Source organism: Grampus griseus (genome assembly GCF_964374135.1).
Source record: "Grampus griseus genome assembly, chromosome: 2".
In the NCBI taxonomy this organism is placed as follows: domain Eukaryota; kingdom Metazoa; phylum Chordata; class Mammalia; order Artiodactyla; family Delphinidae; genus Grampus; species Grampus griseus.
Genome location: NC_139018.1, coordinates 118,325,535 through 118,335,778, shown reverse-complemented (window position 1 = coordinate 118,335,778; position 10,244 = coordinate 118,325,535).

The window sequence follows — 10,244 nt, the reverse complement described above, 5'->3', positions numbered from 1 at the left end:
GATATTGAGTAGTGATAGAAAATAATTCAGAGGAAGGGGATAGAGAGTGATGCGGGAAGTCCTCCGAACAGAAGATGTTGGAGGAGAACCAACTAAAGCGAGTGAGCAGGCCATGTGAATATTTAGAGGAAGAATAGCCCAAAGGTGGGAATAGCAAGTACAAGGGCCCTGAGCAGGAACATGACCAGTAGGAAAAAGAACATTAAAAAGCCTGACGTGCAGGAGGTCAGTGGAGAGCAGAGAATGAAGTGAGCAAGGCCAGATCACCAAGGGCCTACTAAGCCATATGCAGCGGAAAGATACTGCAAGGCTTTGAGCAGGCCAGTAACAACATCTAAGTTTTTTTTTTTTTTTTTTGGTTGCATTGGGTCTTTGTTGTGGCACGCGGGCTTTCTCCAGTTGTGGCGAGCAGGGGCTACTCTTCATTGCGGTGTGTGGGCTTCTCCTTATGCTGGCTTCTCTTGTCGTGGATCACGGGCTCTAGGATCATGGGCTTTAGTAGTTGTGGATCACGGGCTCTAGGATCATGGGCTTTAGTAGTTGTGGCACACGGGCTTCAGTAGTTGTGGCTTGCAGGCTCTAGAGTGCAGGCTCAGTAGTTGTGGCGCAAGGGCTTATTTGCTCCACGGCATGTGGGATCTTCCTGGACCAGGGCTCGAACCTGTGTCCCCTGCATTGGCAGGTGGATTCTTTTTTTAATTTTTAGTTTTAGTTTCTGCTTTATAACAAAGTGAATCAACTATACACATATCCCCATATCTCCTCCCTCTTGCGTCTCCCTCCCACCCTCCCTATCCCACCCCTCTAGGTGGACACAAAGCTCCGAGCTGATCTCCCTGTGCTATGCGGCTGCTTCCCACTAGCTATCTGTTTTACACTTGATAGTGTATATATGTCCATGCCACTCTCTCCCTTTGTCTCAGCTTACCCTTCCCCCTCCCCATGTCCTCAAGTCCATTCTCTACGTCTGCATCTTTATTCCTGTCCTGTCCCTAGGTTCTTCAAAACCTTTTTTTTTTTTTTGGATTCCATATATATGTGTTAGCATACAGTATTTGTTTTTCTCAAATAACTCAATTTTCTTTCTTTTTATGGCTGAGTAATGTTCCATTGTATATATGTGCCACATCTTCTTGATCCAGTCATCTGTTGACAGATGCTTAGGTTGCTTCCATGTCCTGGCTATTGTAAATAGAGCTGCAGTGAACATTGTGGTGCATGACTCTTTTTGAATTATGGTTTTCTCAGGGTATATGCCCGGAAGTGGGATTGCTGGATCATATGATAGTTCTATTTTTAAAGGAAACTCCATACTGTTCTCCATAGTGGCTGTATCAATTTACATTCCCACCAACAGTGCAAGAGGGTTCCCTGTTCTCCACACCCTCTCCAGCATTTATTGTTTGTAGATTTTTTGGTGATGCCCATTTGACCAGTGTGAGGTGATACCTCATTGTATCACCTCAAATGAGGTGATACCTCATTTTGCTTTGAATTTCTCTAATGATTAGTGATGTTGAGCATCCTTTCATGTGTTTGTTGGCAATCTGTATATCTTCTTTGGAGAAATGTCTATTTAGGTCTTTGTCCATTTTTGGATTGGGTAGTTTGTTTTTTTGATATTGAGCTGCATGAGCTGCTTATAAATTTTGGAGATTAATCCTTTGTCAGTTGCTTCATTTGCAAATATTTTCTCCCATTCTGAGGGTTGTCTTTTGGTCTTCTTTTTGGTTTCTTTTGCTGTGCAAAAGCTTTTAAGTTTCATTAGGTCCCATTTGTTTATTTTTGTTTTATTTCCATTTCTCTAGGAGGTGGGTCAAAAATGATCTTGCTGTGATTTATGTCATAGAGTGTTCTGCCTATGTTTTTCTCTAAGAGTTTTAGAGTGTTCGGCCTTACATTTAGGTCTTTAATCCATTTTGAGTTTATTTTTGTGTATGGTGTTACGGAGTGTTCTAATTTCATTCTTTTACATGTAGTTTTCCAGTTTTCCGAGCACCACTTATTGAAGAGGCTGTCTTTTCTCCACTGTATATTCTTGCCTCCTTTATCAAAGATAAGATGTGTGTGGGTTTATCTCTGGGCTTTCTATCCTGTTCCATTGATCTATGTTTCTGTTTTTGTGCCAGTACCATACTGTCTTGATTACTGTAGATTTATAGTATAGTCTGAAGTCCGGGAGCCTGATTCCTCCAGCTCCGTTTTTCTTTCTCAAGATTGCTTTGGTTATTTGGGGTCTTTTGTGTTTCCATACAAATTGTGAAATTTTTTGTTCTAGTTCTATGAAAAATGCCGTTGGTAGTTTGATAGCGATTGCATTGAATCTATAGATTGCTTTGGATAGTATAGTCATTTTCACAATATTGATTCTTCCAATCCAAGAACATGCTATACCTCTCCATCTGTTTTTATCATCTTTAATTTTTTCATCAGTGTTTTATAGTTTTCTGCATACAGGTTTTTGGCTCCTTAGGTAAGTTTATTCCTAGGTATTTTATTCTTTTTGTTGCAGTGGTAAATGGGAGTGTTTCCTTCATTTCTCTTTCATATTTTTCATCATTAGTGTATAGGAATGCAAGAGATTTCTGTGCATTAATTTTGTGTCCTGCTACTTTACCAAATTCATTGATTAGCTCTGGTAGTTTTCTGTTGGCATCTTTAGGATTCTCTATGTATAGTATCATGTCATCTGCAAACAGTGACAGTTTTACTTCTTCTTTTCCAATTTGGATTCCTTTTACTTCTTTTTCATCTCTGATTGCTGTGGCTAAAACTTCCACAACTATGTTGAATAATAGTGGTGAGAGTGGGCACCTTTGTCTTGTTCCTGATCTTAGTGGAAATGGTTTCAGTTTATCCCCATTGAGAAAGATGTTGGCTGTGGGTTTCTCATATATGGCCTTTATTATATGGAGGTACGTTGCCTCTTTGCATACTTTCGGGACGGTTTTTATCATAAATGGGTGTTGAATTTTGTCGAAAGCTTTTTCTGCATCTATTGAGTTGATCATATGGTTTTTCTCCTTCAATTTGTTAATATGGTTTATCACACTGATTGATTTGCGTATATTGAAGAATCCTTGCATTCCTGGGGTAAAACCCACTTGATCATGGTGTATGATCCTTTTAATGTGCTGTTGGATTCTGTTTGCTAGTATTTTGTTGAGGATTTTTGCATCTATGTTCATCAGTGATATTGGCCTGTAGTTTTCTTTCTTTGTGACATCCTTGTCTAGTTTTGGTATTAGGGTGATGGTGGCCTCGTAGAATGAGCTGGGGAGTGTTTGTCCCTCTGCTGTATTTTGGAAGAGTTTGAGAAGGATAGGTGTTAGCTCTTCTCTAAATGTTTGATAAATTCACCTGTGAAGCCATCTGGTCCTGGGCTTTTGTTTGATGGAAGACTTTTAATCAATCACCGTTTCAATTTCAGTGCTTGTGATTGGTCTGTTTATACTTTCTGTTTCTTCCTGGTTCAGTCTTGGAAGGTTGTACTTTTCTAAGAATTTGTCCATTTCTTCCAGGTTGTCCATTTTATTGCCATAGAGTTGCTTGTAGTAATCTCTCATGATCCTTTGTATTTCTGCAGTGTCAATTGTTACTTCTCCTTTTTCATTTCTAATTCTACTGATTTCAGTCTTCTCCCTTTTTTTCTTGATGAGTCTGGCTAATGGTTTAACAATTTTGTTTATCTTCTCAAAGAACCAGCTTTTAGTTTTATTGATCTTTGCTATCATTTCCTTCTTTTTCATTTATTTCTGATCTGATCTTTATGATTTCTTTCCTTCTGCTAACTTTGGGGTTTTTTTGTTCTTCTTTCTCTAATTTCTTTAGGTGTAAGGTTAGGTTGTTTATTTGAGATTTTTCTTGTGTCTTGAGGTAGGATTGTATTGCTATAAACTTCCCTCTTAGAACGGCTTTTGCTGCATCCTAAGGTTTCGGGTCATCGTGTTTTCATTGTCATTTGTTTCTAGGTATTTTTTGGTTTCCTCTTTGATTTATTCAGTGATCTCTTGGTTATTTAGTAGTGTATTGTTTAGCCTCCATGTATTTGTAGTTTTTACAGATTTTTTTCTGTAATTGTTATCTAGTCTCATAGTGTTGTGGTCAGAAAAGTTACTTGATAACGATTTCAATTTTCTTAAATTTACCAGGGCTTGATTTGTGACCCAAGATATGATCTATCCTGGAGAATGTTACATAAGCACTTGAGAAGAAAGTGTATTCTGTTGTTTTGGGATGGAATATCCTATAAATATCAGTTAAGTCCATCCTGTTTAATGTATCATTTAAAGCTTGTGTTTCCTTATTTATTTTCATTTTGGATGATCTGTCCATCAGTGAAAGTGGGGTGTTAAAGTCCCCTACTATGATTGTGTTACTATTGATTTCCCCTTTTATGGCTGTTAGCATTTGCCTTATGTATTGAGGTGCTCCTATTTTGGGTGCATAAATATTTCAATTGTTATATCTTCTTCTTGGATTGATCCCTTGATCATTATGGAGTGTCCTTCTTTGTCTCTTGTAATAGTCTTTATTTTAAAATCTATTTTGTCTGATATGAGTATTGCTGCTCCAGTTTTCTTTTGATTTCCATTTGCATGGAATATTTTTCCATCGCCTCACTTTCAGTCTGTATGTGTCCCTAGGTCTGAAGTGGGTCTCTTGTAGACAGCATAATAACGGGTCTTGTTTTTGTATCCATTCAGCCAGTCTATGTCTTTTGGTGGGAGCATTTGATCCATTTACATTTAAGGTAGTTATCGATATGTATGTTCCTATTACCATTTTCTTAATTGTTTTGGGTTTGTTGTTGTAGATCTTTTTCTTCTCTGGTGTTTCCTGCCTAGAAAAGTTCCTTTAGCATTTGTTGTAAAGCTGGTTCGGTGGTGCTGAATCCTCTTAGCTTTTGCCTGTCTGTAAAGGTTTGTATTTCTCGGTCGAATCTGAATGAGATCCTTGCTGGGTTGAGTAATCTTGGTTGTAGGTTTTTCCCTTTCATCACTTTAAATATGTCCTGCCACTCCCTTCTGGCTTGCAGAGTTTCTGCTGAAAGAACAGCTGTTAAACACATGTTGATTCCCTTGTATGTTATCTGTTGTTTTTCTCTTACTGCTTTTAATATTTTTTCTTTGTGTTTAATTTTTGATAGTTTGATTAATATGTGTCTTGTGTGTTTCTCCTTGGATTTATCCTGTATGGGACTGTCTGTGCTTCCTGGACTTGATTGACTATTTCCCTTCCCATATCAGGGAAGTTTTCAACTCTAATCTCTTCAAATACTTTCTCAGTCTCTTTTTTTTCTCTTCTTCTTCTGGGACCACTGTAATTCAAATGTTGGTGTGTTTAATGTTGTCCCAGAGGTCTCTGAGACTATGCTCAATTCTTTTCGTTCTATTTTCTTTATTCTGCTCTGCACTTGTTATTTCCACTATTTTATCTTCCAGGTCACTTATCCATTCTTCTGCTTCAGTTATTCGGCTATTGATTCCTTCTAGAGAATTTTCAATTTCATTTATTGTGTTGTTCATCATTGTTTGTTTGCTCTTTAGTTTTTCCAGGTCCTTGTTAAACGTTTCTTGTATTTTCTCCATTCTATTTCCAAGATTTTGGATATCTTTATTACCATTATTCTGAATTCTTTTTTCAGGTAGACTGCCTATTTCCTCTTCATCTGTTTGGTCTGGTGAGTTTTTACCTTCCTCCTTCATCTGCTGTGTATTTTTCTGTCTTCTCATTTTGCTTAACTTACTGTTTGGGGTCTCCTTTTTGCAGGCTGCAAGTCCGTAGTTCCTGTTGTTTTTGGTGTCTGCCCCCAGTTGGTAAGGTTGGTTCAATGGGTTGTGTAGGCTTCCTGTGGAGGGGACTGGTGCCTGTGTTCTGGTGGATGAGGCTGGATCTTGTCTTTCTGGTGGGCAGTACCGCATCTGGTGGTGTGTTTTGGGGTGTCTGTGAACTTATTATGATTTTAGGCAGCCTCTCTTCTAATGGGTGGGGTTGTGTTCCTGTCTTGGTAGTTGTTTGGCATGGGGTATCTGGCACTGGAGCTTGCTGGTCGTTGAGTGGAGCTGGATCTTAGTATTGAGATGGAGATCTCTGGGAGAGCTTTCGCCATTTGATATTACATGGAGCTGGGAGGTCTCTGGTGGACCATGTCCTGAACTCGGCTCTCCCACCTCAGAGGCTCAGGGCTGACACCAAGCTGGAGCACCAAGACCCTGTGAACCACACAGCTGCTAGTGTTGGAGGGTCTCCTGCAGAGGTGGGGTGTAGCTGTGGCTCACCACAGGGACGAGGACACTGGCAGCAGAAGTTCTAGGAAGTACTCCTTGGCGTGAGCTCTCCCGGAGTCCGGCAAGTAGATTCTTAAGCACTGCGCCACCAGGAAAATCCCCTGATTTACGTTTTTAAAGTACCTTTCTTGCCACACCATATCCCAGTTAAAATTTAAGAAATAAATCAACCAATTAATCACAGCTCTCAGGTGTGATTCCTTGTGAGTGTCTGTCTCCTTGCTGGTCCCCACCTCTACAAATTTTTCTCTCTCTGCTTTACTGTGACGCTGTTCCTCCTTCCCCAAAGCATCTCCTTTGCATTTCTTCAGCCTCATCCCTTCCCATTTATCTGAGGAGGCCTTAATTCCCTGGCACCTGCACCTCCATCCTGTCCTTCCTTACTATGACACCTTGGGTGGGTCTTCCTACCACATCCCCCTTCAATATTAGAATCAGCTGGGCCACAAGACATTCTTCTGGGCATGGGTTTCAGCACCACACGTGCTTCTAATGTGCTGCCAGGGTTGCAAACCACTGTTCTAAGTTTACAAACATGCTCCAGTCTCTCCATCCTAAAAAGAAAAACTTTCAGTTAATATTGCAGTTTTCTTTCTCTCTTTCTTCTCTCATCCAAAGTTCCTGATAGCTCATCTAGCTCTGAAAGATCAGCTATTTTCAGACTTCACCGTGCATGTGAATCACCTGAGGAGCTTGTTAAATGTAGGGGCTGTTTCAGAAGATGGGGGTGGGACCAAGGTGCTGCATGTCTAATGGGCTCCCAGGTGATGCAGCTGGACCACTCTTTGTAGTTAAGAGCTGGCCTTCTGATCCTGACTCTCTTGCTTCCAACTCACTTTTTTTTTTTTTTTTTTTTACTTACTGCCTTGTGGTTTCACCCCGTAGTGCTACTGAAATTGCTCCTGCCAATGTTACCAATGACCCATCTGTTACCCCTGCTCTGAGGCAGCACGTATAACAGTGAAGAGCACAGACTCAGAGAACAGAGAGCCTGGGTTCAAACTACTTACTAACTGGGTGACCTCTCTGTGCCTCAGTACCCTCGTCTTCGGGAAGGGATCATGATGATAGCCCCTACCTCACCTGGTTGTTGAGAGAATTAAGTGAGTTATTACACATAAAGCTGTCAGAACAGCGTCTGGCACCCAAGTGCTTTGTAAGCATTGGTGTTTTTCATCTCACAAGGCCTCTCATCAGTGTTTGACTCTGCTGACTTCTCTCTGCTTAATCCTCTCTCTTCCTGTAGCTTCCAGAACACCCCCCTCTCTTAGTTCTCCACCTTCCTCTCTGGCTGCTCTTCTTCCTTGGCCCCCTGGGATGATGGTGTTTCCCAGGACTGTGGCTTAGGCTCTTGGATATTCTCACTCCACCTGGGCCATCTCACCCAATGCCTTGGATTCAGTTACCACCTAAGTGCATAACTCTGCTGAATCTAGAGCTCCGTCCCAGATCTTTCTGTCAGTTTCCTATACATGTATCCAACTGCCTGCTGCATGGCTCCAGGTAGATTCATTAATTCATTCAGCACGTATTTATTGGTTTCCGGCTCTGTGCCTGATCCTATGCCAGGTGCTGGGGATACAGCAGTGAAATGGTTAGATCTGGGCCGAGGCATCAGGGAGCTCGCAATCCAGAAGAGAGATTCAACACTAATCATGCCATTATTGACTTATTGCAATGGGGATAAGCAATATAAACAAAGGCGCAGGATGCTATGAGAGTGAATGATGGGGACCCTGACTTTGTCTGGTGGTGACTCATGCGTACTTTGGACATGGCATGTCCCAAACTGAACTCATTGTTTCCCTGCCCCTCCTCTGCCTGTGTTCCTTAGATCAATGAACAACACACCTAACAACTTACCCAGGTCAAGTCCTGGACCTCATGGGTCCCACTTTCCCTCACTGACTGCTTCCACCCAATAAGAGAATCCTTCCTTTTGGAAAATCAGCCTTCTAACTCCTGGCACCCTAAATTCCAACTGCCTAATGCTCAAGCAGGCTGGTGTTATCCCCTGGCAAAGCTGCACCTAGAAAAAGAGAAAATGAGGGGGTGAGGTTCATCCCCAGAAATGCAGACCTACTGTTGTCCTGCTGTACCTGACTGGCACGTCTATTTGGGGGGCGAGGGGAGGATGAAACATGCATGCCTTCTCTTACTGACCCTTGGCTTATAACTTTCCGCAATAAACCATGTTTCTTAATCTATATCGTGTGAACTAAAATGCACTCTGATCCACATTGTGTGACACAAAGGGGCTATGTTTTACCAAAAAAGAAAAAGACTTACTTACTTTTTCCACTGTAAAAGTAATGTCTCACAGGGAGATCAGCTCGGTGCTTTGTGACCACCTAGAGGGGTGGGATAGGGAGGGTATATGGGGATATATGTATATGTATAGCTGATTCATTTTGTTATAAAGCAGAAACTAACACACCATTGTAAAGCAATTATACTCCAATAAAGATGTTTAAAAAATAATAAATAAAATAAAAGCAATGTCTGCTTAGAGTGATTAGTGTCTTTATTAGACCAGCTCTGCAGTCCGATTTGGGACACTGGGGAAAAAAAACATAGATACAAATGATAGACAGTAATCATACCTATACCTGCTTGTAGTAGACATTTGTCTTTTATAGCTGTCCCACATTTGAACACCCTACCAATTTGGAAGGATCCCCATTGTATGAAGCTTGTGGGAAGCCCAGCTAAGAGCTAGAAACCTCTTCTCCCTGCACTCAGGCAGCTATAACATGGGCACATGATTGATGCTGAATCCGATGATCCTGCTTAGAAATCTGAACCTTGAGAGAGTGACACAAAGACACAAGGACAGTTAGAGGGGGCACTGGGAGTCCAGCAGTAGGGGTGGCTATGAGTGCTCTGGTGGCAGTGCCAGTGGCAGTCTTCTAACCAAACCATTAACCTTGGTTTGACCTTGGCTGGGCTGTCTCCTGCTAAGCTTTCCTTGGCTTCCAGCATTCCTAAAGATGCTGGGAACTACCTAATATTTTTACAATAAATCCTTTTCTACTCAGGCTAGTTGGAGTCAATTTCTGTTGTTTATCATCAAGAATCTTGACTGATACGATGATCATTACAGAAAAAAGTGGAAAATTCCATAAAGTAGAAGGAAGACAGAAACTCATTGCTCTACATCCAGAACAAAAACTATTAACACTTTCTTCCAGTCTTTTACCACATACATATTTTGACATAATTGCAATTATTTAATTAAATAAAAATTTATATATTCTAAGCTAATTTTAAATTGTTGTATTATTTCAAAGATGATATATATTCATTGTAGAAATTTTGAGAATACAAGAAAAAAAAAGGTACAACCAGAGATAATTGCCGTTAATAATTTTGTGTATTTCCTAAAAAAATTTCTCTATATTTTTATACTTTACATAACCAAGAATACACTGATGATTCCAACTGTTTATGCATTGCTAACTGAGAAACTTTAACAGTTCCTACATAAAAGATGATATGAAGAGAAGCCAGGAGATAGATGTGGATAATATCTGCCATTCACGTGGTGTATTACTCAATACGAATTAAAAAGCCTTAATGGATTCAGGGCTTTAAAGATGCAGAAGATCATTATGCAAGTTTCTTGGCAGTGAACACGCATATTATGCTGCCCTTCACAACTCTGCTTCTACTGACAAAAATACAGAAGCCTTTTTGTTCAGCTATTTTCCTGGCACAGTGTTCCAAGCTCTTAAAAATTTGTCCATTATGGGCAAGTGCTGAAACACAATAGGAATCATTATTGTTTTCAGTGTCATCAAACATGGCAAAGATACCACATGAATTGTGGAATGAATTATGGAGCTTGAGAAACACTTCTCCAGGAACTGGGAGAGGAGTGGGACAGAAGAGAAACAGCTGACAAGCTGATTCAGTGACGTGACAAGGAACATGCATCCTGGGACCAAACTGCTC